Below are 19,737 nucleotides of genomic sequence, written 5' to 3' on the forward strand. Positions count from 1 at the left end.
GAATAGGCACTTGTTCTTTTGTCTTCTTGTGCTTCATAGTTACTATGAATGAACCTTTACTTTTCAAAGGCATTAATGCAGCTCATGTGTACACTGTTGCCTTTTGATGGCGTCATTCGTAGTGATGGAGATAAGTCATTGTATTTCTCCTCAGGCATACAATTTATCGATGTGCCACTGTAGATGGTAAAATGTATTGCACAATTATTTATTTTCAGTGTAATCTTTGGACAATGTTTGAATGATTTGGGTACTTTCTCATGTCAACTTTTTTTGACTGGTATTTCTCCTCACATGGCGCCAGTCCAACATGTGCACATTTTGCTGAGATAAACATTGACATTATACAATCATCTTCTTCACTTTTACTTGATACTGATAAACTTTTTGATGATGCTTTAGATGACAATAGTCTTCGTTGGGTGTCAATTTGTCTCAACTGATGTCGCTTGGGCTTGTTGGCTCAGGTCGATCGCCACTTCTGGGCCGCTCGGTCAGCCATTTTGTCTTCTTGCTGTGAAGCACTTACTTTTTCTTTTGCCTTGCAAACCATCACATTGCAGACCATTGAATGAATCTGTCAAACATCCATTAATAGCTCAGAGATGTATTGCTTCTTCATCATTAAATTAATTGAATCTGAAGTGTTTTTTGAGTGCATCCAAACTATAAAGAAATGTATCTATGGTTTTGCCACTTCTTTATCATTCTTGAATGAAAATTTACCTTTTGTAATCTACATTCAGCATTGGATTGAACTTGAGATTCTAGGCATTTTTAATTTGACAGTACGTAACTTTATCAGTTTGCTGCGTTTTCTTTATGACTTCTTTTATACCATCACCAGCAAGATCTTTAGGCATTTAAGGTTTTTATTATCTGTTTCATCTAGGTCATCAATTAAATCATCACTTGTCTCTATCCAAGCAGTCCATCTGTCGCCAATATTCAGCTCTTTGGCGGTAATGAATGATGACGGTGGTTTCAGGAAGGTGGCAGCATTGTAACTGTTCACTGGAGTGGTTGACACTGCCACTTGAGCGCTCTCTCCACCAGAAACCAGGATCTGTTTCGTTCATGCCCCTACCTTGGCCCTGCAGTTTGCAGGCCGCTGGGTCATCTTTTATGGACTCAGTTAGAAATGGGGTCTTTGGTTGGCAGTCAGGTTACCCCCTGTCCAAGCAAGGACCCTCAATCCTGTCAGGGTAAGTCACACGCAATCCAAATTATCCTGTGCCCACCCTCTGGTAACTTGGCACTGAGCAGTCAGGCTTAACTTAGAAGGCAACATGTAAAGTATTTGTGCAATAAATCATGCAATAACACAGTGAAAACACCACAGAAAGACACCACACAGGTTTAGAAAATATAATATAAGAGATTTATCTGATTAAATTAGAGACAAAACTAGCAAGTTTGGATAATTTCTAGTTGAAAATATCACTTTGATATCAATAAGAATAGTCTTAAGCTCTTAAAAGCAGCAAATGTCTCTTTTAAGCACAAAGTAACTGATCTGTGTCAAAATTACATGCACGGAGACTGCAGAGGAGGAGATGCGTTGAAAACGAAGGGTGTGTGTTGGATTTCCGGGCGCACACAGATGATGCATCAATTCTTTTCCACACGACAAGGGCTTTGCGTCGAATTCCCGTGCGCAGGCTTGAATCCTCTTTGAGATGCAGGGTCTTTTGATGCCCAGAGATGATGGCAGCCAGACTGTTCCTCTTGGCCGGTTGCAGGTTCTGGGGCAGAGTGTCTGTCCCAAAGAGCATCTTGAAGTGTCCAGAAGTGTCTAAATTGGTAGGGTCAAGGACCCTGTTTATATACCCTAAAGTGCCTTTAAAGTGCGGGAGATTTCAAAGAGTGGTTTTGAAGTGCACAAGGTCCCCTTTCAGTACAACCATGTCTGCCAGGGTCCCAGTAGGGGGTTTGGCAGTCCATTATGAGAGGGCAGGCCACTGTCCTTTGAAATGTAATCCCAGGATGCAGTATGCAGATGTGTGCAGGTGTGTCTGAGCATCCTGTGTTTGTGGTTGTCTGGGCGAAATGCACAAGGGAGCTGTCAACCAGCCCAGCCCAGATGTGGATTGGAAGGCACAGAAGGATTTAAGTGCAGAGAAATGCTCACTTTCTAAAAGTGGCATTTTAAAAATAGTAATATAAAATACAACCTCACATGTAAGCAGGATTTTGTATTACCATTCTGGCCATATTAAATATGACCTGTCTACCCCTTTCTGATCAGAATCTATCACTCAAACAGTATATGAGTGTAGCCCTAATGTTAGCCTATGAAAAGAGCAGGCCTCACAGCAGTGAGAAACAAATGTAGGCGTTTTCTACTACCTGGACATATGAAACACACAGATAAATGGCCTGCCTTTTACCTACACAGCACCCTGCTTTCTGGGTTACCTGGGGCCTACCTTAGGGGTGACCTATATGTTGAAAAAGGGGAGTTTAAGGTTTGGCAAGTAGTTTTAAATGGAAAGTTGAAGTGGCAGTGGAACTGCACACCCAGGCCTTGCAATGGCAGGCCTGAGACATGGTTAAGAGGCTACTTATTGGTGGAAAATGGGTTATTGGTAAGGGCAGGTAGGTAGATGTTCATAGGATTCGGGCGCTCACAGTAAGTCCAATAAAGTAATAATACAATCAGTTCATGGCACGGTGCTCATGACAAGAGGATCTCCCTTAATCCTCCCATGTTTCAAGGGAAACAAACAGAAAAAGAACAAATGTCAGAGCACTCAAGATTTCTTAATTAAGAGTTACTAATGTATACAGTCTTCTTAGTCAATTGATCACAGACTCATGTTCATCTCAGGGTCCAGTTTTATTCACAATGTTCAAATATCTTCCATAAGTACAGCAAAGTACAGCCAACACGTGTTTCATCCTATGAGAAATTATTCTCTTAAGGACTTCATCAGGGCTTAGTTACAATTGCTTAGTTAAGTAGAGAAATATCCAAAAGTTCGATGAATAATCTTATATCATATATTGCATCAAAAACCATAATTGCATCGAGGTAAGCTTCATATAAATCTCCCGGAATAGAATATCAGATTATAGATAGGGAACCAATCGCGGAGTCAAATACACCCCGCAACGTCCCATTTACAATGTGAAGCATAATGTCTGACATTTGTTCTTTTTAAGGGCAGGTAGGTACCTACACTTAGCAATAGGCCACTAACCTCCACTAAGGTCCAGTTAGGTCTCAGTAAATTAACCCCAGCTCAACCCTTGGTAGCTTGGCAACGAGCGTCAAGGCTTAATTTAGGAGACAGAGTGTAAAGCATTCATATATCACAAAACAGTAATTAAATAAAACACAGGAAACAGTTTAAAAATCCAAAACCAATTTATAGAAATAGAATATATTTTTATCTTTAAAATGACACCAAAACTAATAAAATCGGATAAGGGGAACCGGAGATATGAATTTTTAAAGAATTATTATTTTTTAGCACCTAGAAACAAAAAGCGCCAATCGGGTCATCTGGTTGCACCTCGACTGGGGCAAAGTCAAAGTTTAAGGCCGACCGCGATGGAGCCCTGCTCGGCTACAGGCTGCGGGAGGCCTCGGTTAAAAGTTTACCTTCACACTTAGGGGGTGATTCTGACTTCGGCGGGCGGCGGAGGCCGCCCGCCGAAGTTCCCCCGTCAAAATACCGCTCCGCGGTCCAAAGACCGCTGATGGTATTTTGAGGTTTGCCCTGGGCTGGCGGGCGGCCGCCAAAAGGCCGCCCGCCAGCCCAGGGCAAACCAACCTTCCCACGAGGACGCCGGCTCCGAATGGAGCCGGCGTAGTGGGAAGGTGCGACGGGTGCAGTGGCACCCGTCGCGTATTTCAGTGTCTGCACAGCAGACACTGAAATACTTTGCGGGGCCCTCTTACGGGGGCCCATGCCATTGGCATGGGCACGGCAGGGGCCCCCAGGGGTCAGAATGCCCTTCGGAGCACCGCCGGTCTGTCGGCGGTGCTCCCGTGGCCGGTGACCCTGGCGGTCACCGGCCGCCAGGGTCAGAATGACCCCTTTAGTCTTTTTTTCGAAGATTTTCTTCAGCGGGACGAACCTGCCAGTCCAATCCGACCTCCTGGAGCCCTTCTCCGGATACGCGATGCTGGAATCCTCGGTGGAGATTTTTACCTTCGGACTTAGTCGTTTTTTCGAGGTGAAAATCCTTCGACCGGAGTAAACCTGGATCTTGATCCAACGTCCATGGAACCCTCCTCGGATACGCTGGCTGGGAGGTCCCGGTCAACTTTTTACCTTCAGACTTAGGGGGTCATTCTGACTCCCGCCGGGCGCGGTCACCGTGCGCCCGGCGGGAGCCGCCAAAATACCGTACCGCGGTCGGAAGACCGCGGCGGGTATTTTGAGTTTTCCCCTGGGCTGGCGGGCGGCCTCCAAAAGGCCGCCCGCCAGCCCAGGGGAAAACGACCTTCCCACCATGAAGCCGGCTCGTAATCGAGCCGGCGGAGTGGGAAGGTGCGACGGGTGCTACTGCACCCGTCGCGTATTTCACTGTCTGCTATGCAGACAGTGAAATACAAGCGGGGCCCTCTTACGGGGGCCCCTGCAGTGCCCATGCCATTGGCATGGGCACTGCAGGGGCCCCCAGGGGCCCCGCGACACCCCCTACCGCCATCCTGTTCCTGGCGGGCGAACCGCCAGGAACAGGATGGCGGTAGGGGGTGTCAGAATCCCCAAGGCGGCGCAGCATGCTGCGCCGCCTTGGAGGATTCTGACGGGCAGCGGAAAACCGGCGGGAGACCGCCGGTTTTCCTGCACTGACCGCGGCCAAAGCGCCGCGGTCAGAATGCCCTGCGGGGCACCGCCGGCCTGTCGGCGGTGCTCCCGCCGACCCTGGCCCGCCGGGGTCAGAATCACCCCCTTAGTCTCTTTTTCTGAGATTTTTCTTTACCGGGACTAACCAACAAATCAGGCCGGGTCGCGGTTGAGGCAAGCCGGCTAGAGTTGCCGCGGCGGGTCGATCCCTCTATGGAGCTTTTTTTCAAAAGTTGTCCAAACTTCTCCAAACTTCTGGGGCTTCTCCCAGATGTCCTTTTAAGGTTCTTTTGAGGTCCACAGCTCACCCCAAGGGTCCAGAAGTTCTGAGATGGTCCTTGGGGGGTGCAGACTACAACTCCCAGAATGCACCTGGTGCAAACTCCTTTTTGGCCACTGGACAGTGGTCAGCTGGTTGCTTTCTTCAGGAGTTGGTGCAGGGGACTCTGGTTAGCAATTTTTCACCTGTAGCAAACAGGGAGTCCCTCCTTGAACCAGTTGAAGCCAGGCAAAGTCCTTCTTGTGGTGAAGCCTAAGTGTGCAGCTGGTGCAGTCCTTCTGAGTGCAGGTTCCAGGTGCAGGCCAGGGGTCCAGCAGGGCAGTCCTTCTTCTTCTGTTGTTCTTCCTTGTTGGATGTGGTAGGGAACTGAGGTGTGGGTGCAGGTCTGCCAGTTTTATCCTTGCTCCTGGGTGAAAAGCAGGGGGGTCCTGGTTCTCCAATCAGGTGCAGGGTCCTTCCCCCTGTGATGACCACTTCCTGGGAAGTGTGGCAAAAATCAATCCCAGGAGGCAACATTCTCCAAAAATCCATCATGGCTGAATCTGATTTTTGGAGGTTACATCTGGCTGAGCCCACCCACTGGTGTGGCTAAAAATCATAAACACACCCCTCTCCTGCCCTCTCCTAATCTAATCAAGGGGGCACCTAGTTGTCTGGGGTTGCAGGATGTGGGGGTGTTGCTGGTTGCTTCAAATGTCCTTCTCTGCCTTTGAAGACCAGATTGGCAGCCCTCCCCCTTCCTGCCTCACCATCTGCTGAGGGGAGATTCCCTCCCACAGGCACATTCCTTTGTGTGAAGCCAGGCCACTTCACACCTCATCAAGGCAGCTTGGCTAAGCTGCTAGAGGCTGGCCAATCAGATCACAGCAGCAAAAACAATGCAGGGCTGAAATTGGCCACTTTTCAGGTAAAGTTTAAAACTCTTTACCTGAACAAGTTATATTAAATCCAACAGCTGGAAGTTGTGGGATTTATTACAACAATTAATTTGATACCAAACTCTTGGTATGCATTATTTAAGGAGACTTTAAAAATTAAAATAAAGTCTCCCCATTCTAGCCTATGAAGGCCATTTACTACAATGAGGGAAAAACGAATTTGGCTGTTTTTACCTCACCAGGGCTTATAAAACTATTTTTATAAAGTCCCTGCTTATAGTCACATGGCACCCTGCCCTAGGGGCACATAGGGCACACCTTAGGGGTGACTTATATGTAAAAATAAGGTAGTTTAAGACTTTGGAACTACTTTTAATTCCAAAGTCGAATTTGCATATAGCTTTAATTTAAAAGCAGCCAGCAAGGCAGGCCTGCCTTTAAAATGACACTGGGCACCTCAGCAGTGCAACTATGGGTGCACCACCTATGCTGTGGTCCCTAAACCTACATGCCCTACCATATACTAGGGACTTATAGGTAGGTTAACTTAGCCAATTATAATTAGCCTAATTTGCATATCCATTTTACACAGAGCACAGGCCCTGGGACTGGTTAGCAGTACCTAGGGCACCATCAGAGTCAGGAAAACACCAGCAGAAAGTGGAAAATGGGGGCAAAAAGTTAGGGGGCCTCTGCAATCAGCCCTGTTTTCTCACACAAGCCCCCCCCCAGCCCACACACCCAGGAGACTCAGCCCAACCCTGGGAGAGTCTTCCTGGCTTGTTAGGCGAGGAAGACAGTGAAAAAAACTGGCTGTCCCTTTGCAGGGCCTACTCTGCCTTACATCCTCCTGTCATGGTCACTCCCTCTGGGTAGTGAACCCACCCCAACAGTGAAAGGACCCATCTCAAACTGAAACTTCCCTCTAGGGGGGTCTTCCTCCTCTCTCTCTGCCAACTTGGGTAGTAAGGTGTCCACCTCCCCTACTCCTAACTTTGCTAGGGCAACACCTAGCTTACCCAAAGAGGTCACCCAACACTTGAGCAACCCCACCATGACCAACAGGGTCAGGGGGCCTACTTTGCTATTGGCCCTGGGGTCTGCCTCCCAGGCCAAGTACAGTGCTGCCAGGAAGGCTAGCACCCAGCAGAGGCTACTGACAGCTGTCAGTACCCAGAACCACACCCTAAGCTCTCCACTGACAGGTGGCTGAGCTGCTTTAGGGGCAACTGTGGGGTCCTGGCACCCCTCTTGCTGTCTAGAGTGGGGGGCTACCACCTCCTGTGGCAGACACCCTCCTTCCACTCTCCCTTCTGTCAGTGCAGGGGCAACACCCTGCATCTTGACAGCTGCCTGACTACTCAGGACTTCCTTGGGGTCAGGTGAGGCCTCACCAGTGCCAACTCTGGGCTCCCCCCTACTGGGGCAGAAGGCCTTTGGCTCCCTGGAACTCTCTTTAAGAGTGTCCTACCCTTCCTTTTCTTCTTTCCTTTTCTTGGGGACCCCTGTCTCCTAACTGTAGGGACTGACTCCCCAGGACTTTGGGCTGGGGGGCGCCCTGGGCGACCGCCCCATCTGGGACCAGACTCACCTCTGGGAGGTCATTGCCCAGGATACAATCTAGGGGGAGGTCAGCACTGACTACCGCCCTAAACCAGTCAAGGATACCCTCCCTCTCTAGGGGCACTATGGCTACAGGTTTGGAGGTGACCTCCCCTGTGGCTATCCTGACTTTCCTGGTCTCTCCTGGGACATACATGTCTGGGGTCACTAACCGGTCACTCATTATAGTGTGACTGGCACAGGTGTCTCTCAGGCCAGTGGTAGGGATCCCATTCACTTGAATGGGGTGGAAGTGCCTACTCCCACCCTCAGGGATCACCAGCTTACCATCTGATCCTGTCTCCCAACTCAATGCTAGGAGGACTTCATCATCTGAGGAGTCCTCCTCTATGGCTACACTGGACAGCCCAGTGCTAACCACCTTCTTTGGACAGGCTGCATCTCCTCTGAAGTGACCTGTCTGCTGACAGTCAAAGCACGCCTTACTGTCCAAGAGCTTTTTTAACCCTGGGTCTCCCTGTGTCTGCTTGTCAGAGTGGGAGTGGGATTTACTCTCCTCCTTCTTAGGGTTCTGGGGTACAGAGGGAGTCTCTGTGGTGGGCTTACCACCTCCCTCCTTAGGTTTTTGGGGACCTGACTCCCCCTTCTTGGAGTCTCCCTCCTGGGACTTGACAACCACCCTGGTTCTCAACCATTCATCAGCTGCCTCCCCTAGCTCTGTAGGGTTGGTCAGCTTAGAGTCCACTAGATGCTGGTGTAACCTTTCTTGGGTACAATTGGTCAAGATGTGCTCTCTCATGATCAGATTGTATAACCCCTCATAAGTATTTACTTTGTTACCAATAATCCAGCCCTCTAGTGCCTTAAGTGAGGTGTCTACAAAGTCAACCCAAGACTGGGTACTGACCTTCTGGGTGTCCCTGAACTTCATTCTATACTGCTCTGGGGTCAGACCAAACTTCTTGGTTAAGCACCTCTTCATACTAGGATATGAATCTGCCTCCCCCCCCCTTAAGGTCAGAAGCCTATCCCTCCCTGAGTTGGGGATCAACTCCCACAAAAGGGAACCCCAGTATTGAGGCCTAACCCTTCTCATTTGGAGTGCCCTCTCAAAGGCCTCCAACCACTTGGTTGATCTCCACCTTTCAGCACTTCTGATGGCAGCATTATTGTGTATTCTGCCATTGCTCATTGCTGTACCTTTCAAACCTATTGTAGCCGCCTTCATCAGTAGTGCTCAATATACTGCATATCTCTATATTTGCGAAGTGGTGCTGTAACTTTCTGTATGGCCTTGATCGTTATCCCTTGACCACTGACGCGTAGACTTCTCAGTAAAACTTTCTTTATCTTCCAATGCTTTACATCGGCTGGAGTTGCACTTTGACTCTACAAGTGCAACCTGTCATTTCAGTACTTTGATGAAGGCACAAGTGACACACACAAGCTGTTTGCTTGGACCACAGCAAATTCTCTGGGAGAGCACAGTCAATCATTGGGTTACCTATCCCCATCTCGTCACCAGTTCTAGCGTTCTGCCCAGGCTTGTTACTCACCAATGAATGCGCCATACATGGAGCTATGTATTACATATCTTTATTCTTCAGCGTGTAACCGCAAACTCAGCATTCTAAACTTGCATTCACTGCCCCATGTTCTAACACTTACATCATTGTGATATCCAGTGCTTTTGGAATCTAAAAGGTTCCACTGTTCATACTCACAAGATATAACATCCAGGACATTAAGAATGGTGCAGGGAACCAGTGAGGGATCACAAAAAGGGCAGAAAGATTCAAATAGAAACAGCAAGAAAATTAAATAAAAATATAGGAAACATGAGACAAAGCCAGAGAAAAGCAGAGAAAGGGAAAGAGCGAGCCAGGAAGAGGAAGATAAAGGGAGATGTTGGAGAGAGAGTAAAAGACACATAGAGACAGAGAGAAAGAAATACATGAATAGAAGGACAATAGAAAAAGATGAGGGACGTGGAGAGAGAAAGACATAGAACGATATAGAAAGAAAAAGGGAGGCCTAGAAAGCCAGGGAAGTAATGAGACCTAATGACAGAGAGCAATAGGAAGAGGCGGGGAACATGGAGGGTTAGAAAGAGAGAAACAATGATAGGCAGAGAAAAAACATAAGAGAGAGAAAGGCGGGAGAGATGGGGGAGAGAGAGAGAGATGGGGCAACAGCAAGAGAGGAAGAGAAAGACAAGTAAAGATGGAAAGAGGGAGAGAGAGGACAAGAGAGGGAGAGACAGGAAGAGTAAGAAACAGCATGGAAGAGATAGCAAGAAATACAGGGATGGACAAAGAGAATTGAAGGGAGAGAGAAAGAGATAGAGACTGAGAGAGGCAGCAAGAGGAAGTAAGGGAGAGAGAAAACTGAGAGAGAAAACAAGGACAAAGAGAGACCAAGAATGACAGAAGAGAAGGAAACAAAACAAGACAAACAGAGAGCCAGGCGGTGATAAGGACAGCATAACTAACATCACATACTATCACTGGGTGGACTTGAACACAATTATCATTATAATACATGGGAGCTGCAATCCGTATATAAAACTCTGTCTTTAATTTCCTTATTAGAGGTGACTTGTGTTATCCCCAGTCGCTTGTACTAGATGACATAGATGCTCTACTGTAATAACTTATTACGGTTGATTTCTGACATCACAGTAACTGATGCCAGAGTCAGTACCCGAGAAAGGCAGGCCATAGAGCATAATTTAATCTGCACTTTACATTTTTTTAATGAAACTGGGTATTTTCTTATTCTGCTCTGTTTTTCTATATGAAAATTGACAAGGAGAAAGAAGGTATTATGGCATCATGTTTATTTTTCCACTCTTTAGGTAACTATGGGTAAGATACAATTGCTTGGCATGTTTCTACACATTTCGAGTTAGTGTTTCTTTAAATCGTACACATATTAAACTGATTATAATATTGTTTTATAAATATCGAACTGCTTTTAGTGCATACAATTATCCTCAAGAGGGTCTAATATTATTCCTCATGTTTAAAAACATCCTATCTCTTTTACATGAAAGAGCATCACAGCAAGGTATTAAGTGGTTTCTGTAAAGGTTGATGGTGTGACTATGTGACATAAGGAATAAAGTACAATCTGGTGTACATTATAAGGATATTTCAAGTCACCTACATGTTCCATGACCCTATAAAGGAACTCTGCATTCAACCTTGTTCCTCTATATGGTCACAGTACTCCTTGGTGAGTTGCCACATCCTTATCAAATATGATAAGGGGTCAGCCCAAATGCCATTACATACTATCTCTATTAGGACTTGAATATGACTGTAATCGAATACTATCTCTACGGGGTCCTGGGCATCACTACAATCACACACTATATATAAATGGGTATTTGGATATGCCCATCATTGCACACTATATATACAGGGACTTGAACATGACTATAATCACACACTATCTTTGTACAGACCTTGGCATCACTATAACCACGTTATCTCTGTGAGGATTTGAACATGAGTATCATTGCACACTACCACTGGGACATGAACAACACTACCATCAAACACTATCTTTGTGGGGACATGGACATCACTATAATCACACACTATCTCTGTGAGGACTTGAACATAACCGTCATCGCACACTAAATATAAGGAGACTTGAACAGGACTATAATCTGACACAATCTCTGCGCAGACCTACACATCACTAGAATCACATACTATCTCTGTGGGGATCATTGCACACTATCACTGGGGAACTTGAACAACATTATCATCAGACACTATCTTTGTGGGGACCTGAGCATCACTATAATCACACACTATCTCTGTGGGGACTTGAAAATGATTATAATCACACACTATACAAAAGGGGACCTGAACATGACTATAATCTTACACTATCTCTTGCTGACTTAGGAATCCTTATAATCACTGTGGGTAATTGAACAAGGGTATCATTGCACACTATTACTGTGGGGATTCAAACAACACTATCATCACACACTATCTTTGTAGGCACTTGGGCATTACTATATCCATGCACAAGCTCTACAGCGCCTTGACTATAACTATCATCACCCATTAACCTTGTGGGAACCTGGCCAGGCAGAACCTGCCACTCTAGTCAGGGCGAGTAAGTTACATACTAAAGATAACCTGTGCTCACCCCCTGTATGCTTTGCACAGTGCAGTCAGGCTTATCTCCCGAGTTCATGTGTAAAGCATTTGCACAACACACTTACACCAGTGGCAATAAATACACCACAAAAGAGACTCTACAAAGGATTATATTAAAACAATATGTTTCTTATATTGAAGATATATACCCTATATACACTATATCATAGAACTCATTATTCTGGCCAATGTAGTAATCATCAGTGATTTACAACATAACCCCAGTGGCTACTGAGGTCTTATAATGTAGCAACAACACATAAACCACTAAGCCTCATAATGGTAATGCAGTTACCATAAATATTTCACAGGTAATGCAGCCGGTTGAGGTCCCAACACACTTGGATCACAATAAATAACCTCAGGCACAGGAGCGCCTGGGCCCCTAATGGTATTGTAATGCCCAGACATGAGGCGTCCTTGCACCACCTGCTAGCTGTGACACAGTGGTTTCATGAAGACCAATTGGCTGCAGGAACTCCTGTGTGCCTTCTATATGTTTAGAGTAGTTTCTGGAACAGTGGTGATACCCGGAGTGGGGCCTCCGCCGAGATCTTACTCGTGCTAGGCAGAGCAAAACCAGTTGCCAACTGTCCCAGGGTGTGGAGAACAATACTTCGTTCAAGCTCTAGTGAACCCAGAGCCCTCTTGGGGCCTCACTGATCAGCACTGGTAGATTGCACGTATGTAGGTGCCCACTCTGGCAAGAACCGTAAGAGCATGGGCCAAAGTTCCCTTCTGGCCCCACTCAACTTTGGTATCTTCTGGGGACAAGAGGGAAGCTCTGCAGGCCACGAGTAGGATCCTCAGGTGACCCTTTGAGGCATTAGTAGTCACAGCAATCCCTTCCCTTGCGAGGCCAAGCCGCACTGGTCTGTCCCGCCCTGCATTCAGGACTGACTGTGATCAGAGGTTCAGGCAAACTCCTCCCTTCGGAGTTTCTCCTCCACGTTGGATGGCCAGTAGAATCAAGGGGAGGGGGGCCACGCTGAAGGACTCCTCTTCAGGCGATGCAGCATCCAGTACGCCGGTCTGACTGATATGGCCACATGGAGGGCGTGCTCGCAGTGCGGTCGGTGAGGGGCATTCCAAGCGTCACACTGAAGGAGGAAAAGTGCATCGCTCACCAGGTGCCAATCTGCTCCAAGGGCAAAGCGCTCCATGCTGTCCTTGACAAATGCCCAATAGCCGGTGTGGCCAAAAGGAAGGGCTCAGCACTCACTATCTTCTTGATGAAAGGGTAAAATGAAAATGCAGCGCTAACCACGCGCTACATAGGAAAAGTCAGGGGAATAAAACAGCTCCCCCCTATACACTGTCCCCCTGGAAGAACACTAAGGGGGTGGCAGGCAACTAGAAGTGGGTAAGCAGACCAGCACAGCAAAGTCAACAATTTCAGTGGCAATCTCTCCTGACAGTCCCACAGCACCTTACAGAACAGAAGCAGAATACAGCTGGCAGCAGGGCAACAAACAGAAAAGCCATCCAGTGAGTTCTTTATGACACCCACAAGCAGCATGTAGCAAAGCAACAACAGAAAAACAGTCCAGTTGAGTCCTTTGGGGCAGCACAGCAGCTCACCTGACAGAGATTCAGTCCAAGTTCCAAAAGTGTTCTAAAAATCATGGAGTTAGAGCCCCTGTACTTATACTCAAAAATGTCTTTGTTCATGGGGTGACTTCAAGGGAACAATTTCTAATAAAAAAACAACCCCATTTCTGCCCAGCCCTTGCTCCAGACATCAGAAGGGGGTAATTCAGCCCATTCCGTGAGGGCTGGACACAGCCTATTGATGTGTAAGGTGTGAATGACCCTTCCTCTCCCCAACCCAGGATGACTATGAGTATGCAGATGCCTTTTCTGTCACACTCAGCCACTCCTGTGTTGTGGCTGTCTGGAAAGTATGCACCAAGTGGAGCTTCCACTCTGCCCTATATGTGGATTGGGAAGAGGCTGCAAAGCCTTAGGGGCTCATTTACAAGCCCCTGTGCACCGCTGGAACATCACTTTTATCATGGTCTGGTGGCATCCACTGCAGATCCATATCTACAAGGCCACGAAAAGCCTTTTGCCCTGTGTGGCTTTACAAGTCCTTAAAGATATGGAGTGAGACAATGCAGCACAAGTCACTTTGTTGCCTCACACTGCTATGGGGATGCGTGCCATGGGCGTTATGGTGGGTGTTCCACATAACACCCATGGCATTTGACACATTCCCAGATTTACAAGATTTCGTAAACCTGGGTATCACAGTGTCCTTTCCTTGGGATCTGCACGTTGCTGAACAAAAGGCCCACCTTCCGGCGTCACCAACTCAGAAAGCTATTATAGCACAGAGTTATGATGAAGCCAGTTGGGGGGAAGGGAATTAGGGTAGGGAACAGCAGGGAGAGAGACCTGAAAAGAAAAGGTTAGAACAAATATGCACTTACTCATTCATAGAAATATAACTCATCAATAGACTCTTGATTAAATGCGTCTCCGATATCAGATGGAGACCCCTTTTGAAATTAGGGCAAAGCCCCTTCTTTGAATCAGGGAACAAGAATAAACTACGACCTCAGAACCAAGAGATGGCAAGAGCTTTGGACTATGATCATCATGGAACAAGAATAAACTACGACCTCAGAACCAAGAGATGGGAAGAGCTTTCGACTATGATAATACTCAGAATATCAATCCTGGAACATCAATGCATTCATAACATAAACCTTTGATCATGACCTAGAAAATCTCAAAGAATTAAATATGCTTTTCAAATATTATGCTTTCCAAAAAACAATGAAAACTATGATTTTCTTATCTCCAAAAATACTTTCACATTCACAACTATAAAGACTGAAAAGGTTTTACTCACAGAACTTGAAGCGCTTTACTTATAATACCAGGAAGCGCTTTTACTTGTCTTGCCTGAAGCGCTACGCTCGTTATACTAAGGGGGTGCTTTACTCATGTGGCCTGAATCACTTTGATTGTTGTGCCAAGAGGCTTTTACTTCTGTGGATTGAAGCGCTTTGATTGCCGTGCCAAGACCACTTTACATCTGTGAACTGAAGCGCTTGAATTGCCGTGCCAAGATCGCTTTACACCTGTGGACTGAAGCGCTTGAATTGCCGTGCCAAGAGCGCCTTACACCTGTGGACTGAAGTGCTTGAATTGCCATGCTAAGAGCGCTTTACACCTGTGGACTGAAGCGATTGAATTGCCGTGCCAAGAGCGCCTTACACCTGTGGACTGAAGCGCTTGATTTGCCGTGCCAAGAGCGCTTTACATCTGTGGACTGAAGCGCTTGAATTGCCATGCCAAGAGCGCTTTACACCTGTGGACTGAAGCGCTTGATTTGCCGTGCCAAGAGCGCTTTACATCTGTGGACTGAAGCGCTTGAATTGCCGTGCCAAGAGCGCTTTACATCTGTGGACGTAAGCGCTTGAATTGCCGTGCCAAGAGCGCTTTACATCTGTGGACTGAAGTGCTTGAATTGCCATGCCAAGAGCGCTTTACACTTGTGAATTGAAGCACTTGAATTTCCGTGTCTAGATCGCTTTACATCTGTGAACTGAAGCACTTGAATTGTCGTGCAAAGAGTGCTTTACATCTGTGCTCTGAAACGCCTCTGATCGATCATCGCGCCAAGGCCGCTGTACTCTGGAAACTGAAAATGCTTTGCTCATTGTGCGACGGGGCGTTTTACTTCTGAAAATAATGACTTCCTCCAAAATTGGATTCATCAAGGCCTTACCGCTACGAGTACGACATACTCGTTTTTCAATTCACCATGGAAACAAGGATACTTCGATTGGATGTCACTCTGCCATGCAGGAACTCTGCTCTTCTTCAGAGAACCCCCCACGAGGTCTGACTGCATCGAAGTCTTCAAAATAGTGAGCAATGTGCTTGGGTGGGGCTGGGCTTTATAGTCCTGCCACACCCCAAGATGGCTGCTGCCTCTAAAAACATGGGAATTGTAGTCCCTTCATGGAATAGCACTGATAATTGCCACTTGTCCACCAATGTCCTGAACCTGCAGCTCTATGAGCTTTGTCAAAGGGCAGACAATGCTGATGACCACCTTTGGAACAAAAGGGGATGACAAGTGGTGCGCATAAAGCGCCGCAGAGCCGCGCAGAGGAGTTTCGGTTGGGACCTGGACTGCGCATGGCCTTATTCCTGATACTGGGAAAGTGTCAAAAGCTTATGCCTCCCCAGGGGAGGTATTATGGGGGAATAACTTTATTTCCCCTCCGTTTTTTTTCTCTTTCTATGTGTGCTGCATTTTGCAGCATGCATAGAAAGGGGAATTCACCTCCATTGATTGTTTTTATGCAGGAAGGTGTCCCTTCCTGCATGAGAGCAATCCCCCCCCTACAACACAGACACCCTTGCACCATGGTGGGGGAAAGGACAGGAATGCGCTGTATCTTACAGGTATGATGCATTCCCGCCCTTTTCTTTTAACGTAGGCCAGCACAGTAAGAAGGCTTGGAGTTCTGTCCTGTGCCAAAAGGTTGTAAGTGAGGCCCTTAGTGTTATGAGCACAGAGAAATGCCCACTTTCTAAAAGTGGCATTTTTAAAATAGTAATGTAAATCCAGCTACACTAGTAAGCAGAATTTCTCACTACCATTCCAAATATACTAAACATGCCCACGCTACTCCTCACAGATCAGAAATTACTACTTAGACATATATAAGGGAATTCCTGATGCTAACCTATGAGAGAAGCACTTCTCACAGTAGTGAAAAACGAAATAGGCAGTCTGTCACTACTAGGACATGTAAAACATATAAGTACCTGTCCTACCTTTTACATTCTCAGCACCCTGCCCATAGGGCTATCTAAAGCCTACCTTAAGGGTGACGTAGATGTAGTAAAAAGGGAGTTTAGGCCTTGGCAAACAGTTTGAATTGCCAGGTCAATGTGGCAATAAGCTACAGAGGTTCTTCAGTGACAGGTCTGAGACAAGTTTGAAAGGCTACTTCTGTGGGTGATACAATCAGTGCTGCAGGCCCACTAGTAGCATTTAGTTTGCAGGCCCTGAGTATATAATATACCACTTTACAAGCAACTTATGAGTAAATTAAATATGCCAAACAGGTGTAAGTCAATCATACCAAGTTGTAAGGGAGAGAGAATATGTACTTTAGCACTGGTTAGCAGTGGTAAAGTACCCAGAGTCCTAAAGCCAACATAAAGAGTGTCAGAAAAAATTGGAGGAGAAAGGCAAGAAATTTGGGGACAATCCTGCAGAAAGGGCCATTTCCAACATTCACAATGCTGTTATTACAAGTATCTGTCTGCCACAGACCTAAACATAATACTTTGTTTTTCACATCTATGTGTATGACTGTGACTTGTAAGTGATTGTGCACTTCTATGCTTTAATTATTTCAGCATTGCTGTGCTGTCCGGATGTTGACATTGGTATCCAGAGTACACTGTGCTGCCTTGTCCAGGTTGCAATTAAATCTGTGTTCATTATTGATGGTTGGCATGCTTGCCAGCACTGTGTTAGACTTTGTGAGTTTCACATTGCAATGAGGCTTCCCATTGGTTACATATGTCAATGCAGCTTAGAACCTACGTGTATGAGTACATTGAGGGGGTCATTCTGACCCTGGCGGTAATTACCGCCATGGCGGAGGTCGGCGGTAGCACCGCCAACAGGCTGGCGGTGCACCGCTGGGCATTCTGACCGCGGCAGTTCAGCCGCGGCCAGAAACGGAAAGTCGGCGGTGTACCGCCGACTTCCCGCTGCCCTTGAGAATCCTCCATGGCGGCAGAGCGCGCTCCGCCGCCATGGGGATTCTGACACCCCCTACCGCCATCCGGTTCCTGGCGGTTCTCCCGCCAGGAACAGGATGGCGGTAGGGGTTGCCGCGGGGCCCCTGGGGGCCCCTGCAGTGCCCATGCCAATGGCATGGGCACTGCAGGGGCCCCGTAAGAGGGCCCCACGAAGAATTTCAGTGTCTGCTTTGCAGGCACTGAAATTCGCGACGGGTGCAACTGCACCCGTCGCACCTTCCCACTCCGCCGGCTCCATTCTGAGCCGGCGTCCTCGTGGGAAGGGTGTTTCCCGCTGGGCTGGCGGGCGGACTTTCGGCGGTCGCCCGCCGGCCCAGTGGGAAAGCCAGAAGACCGCGGAGCGGTCTTTCGGCGGGAACCGCTTGGCGGGCGGCGACCGCCGTCCGCCGCGGTCAGAATGACCCCCTGACTGTCAGTATGGCTGAGACATATGTGTGTTTTGAACGTTTGGTGTCACAATGTTATCCAGTACTAACATATACACGTCTGTGGCCTACACTGACATTACATGCCAAACAATACCTTTCTAAATACTTCTTCCTGTGTTGCCTCTGAAGGTTAGGTCAACATACAAGTATATTACCATGTGTAACACACTTACGCGGTTCCACAGTACCTGTAATCATACAGTTGAAATTGTTGATCTTTGATACTGAAAGTAGATATGGCATTGAGTAGATCATCTACTACATGTTGCAGTCTGCTGTTATCACTATGTGCACATGCCACAGGGCCCAAGATGTTTTTTAAAGTGGCACTGTGTAGTTCAGCAAGTCACCTATCAGCACTACGTCACTGAGAAGGGTCAGTGGTGCACAGTATTTAGGCCATACAATGCATTCCAAGACTTCAGCCTGCACTGACACACAATGGGATACCTAGCACATACACAGGCATCCATGCACCATGGTGCTACGGTGCCTGCATTGCATGCAGAATTGTCTTTGTGCAGGAGGGGGCACCTTCCTGAGCATAATGCACCTTGAGAGGCATGATCGTCTATGTATGTGTGCCACAGTATGCAACACATATAGGAAGCAAGAGTGACTTGGATGACAAGTTATTTATCTGAGTTATACATCAGGTGAGAAGAGCAATTGTTGTGGTGCATTTCCATGTTTACGTGGTGTGGTATACATGACAGGCCTCAAGAACCATGAGGGTTGCCTGGACCCTCCCACAATGCCCATGGAGGCACTCCCTTGCACAGAGTGATGGAACACTGCATTTTGTGAAACGTTGCATTGCTCCAGATTTTTACAGCATTCAAAGGCATACAAGGCAGCTTTTCATATCTTAACATGTCAGGCTTAGGGGTTTGCATAACACATGTAACATGGGGGATGGTTCAAGTATGAGGGACACTTCTCATACAATTGGCCCTAGCTCCATTTACAAACATAGTGATGTATGGCAGACATTTCCTATTTTGAGTAGGCCTGTTATATACTTAAGATTTACTTACCACTATGTAGGACATCCCCATATCAGCCATTGTGGAAGCGCTCTGTGATGAGGCTATGCCGGAAGATGTAGGCATCATGAGCTCATCCAGGGTACTTGGCCAGCGCATTGGTGAACATCCCAAGGTGGACCATGATAGCCTGGACTTTGATGGAGTATGTGTGCTTCCGGCTCCTTTACAGATGTGATGTTGCTGCAGGAGGAACCAGTTGCACATGTGTGCAATCCTATGGCACTAGCACATGAGGAAATCCCGCAATGTCATGGAAACTCTGCTTGGTCTCCAGCTGCTGTTGTTGTGCCGTGGGGGAGATGAGGTACTGGGGTGTGAGGTGGATAATGGCATCCAGGATAAACTGTAAACTTCGTACTTGTATAGCGCACTACTCACCCGTTAGAGTCTCAAGGCGCTGTACGCATACCGCTGTGGAACCCCTCCTGGCTTTTCCCTGTGAGGTGCCCACTCCTGGGCAACCACCAAGGTGAAGCCAGGCATCCAAGCTCTGTTGGGGGCCGTTGTGGGGATTAAGCAAGCTATTGCCCAGAGTTACAGAGTGGGACCCATGAATTAGATTAGGCACCGATGCGTGAATTATCCGGTCTGAAGAAATTGGGCCCAAGACCCGCTGAGGCAGGAATTGAACTCTGGTCCCGGGCCAGATTTCTGCATCAGGGTCTGCCGCTCTAACCATTGAGCCACACTTCTCCACCAGGGTAGGAAGGCAGAAAATTATGGCTGAGATATTCCTGCCACTCTAGCTGTTGTG

This window comes from Pleurodeles waltl, chromosome 8 (genome assembly GCF_031143425.1).
Source record: "Pleurodeles waltl isolate 20211129_DDA chromosome 8, aPleWal1.hap1.20221129, whole genome shotgun sequence".
Lineage (NCBI taxonomy): Eukaryota > Metazoa > Chordata > Amphibia > Caudata > Salamandridae > Pleurodeles > Pleurodeles waltl.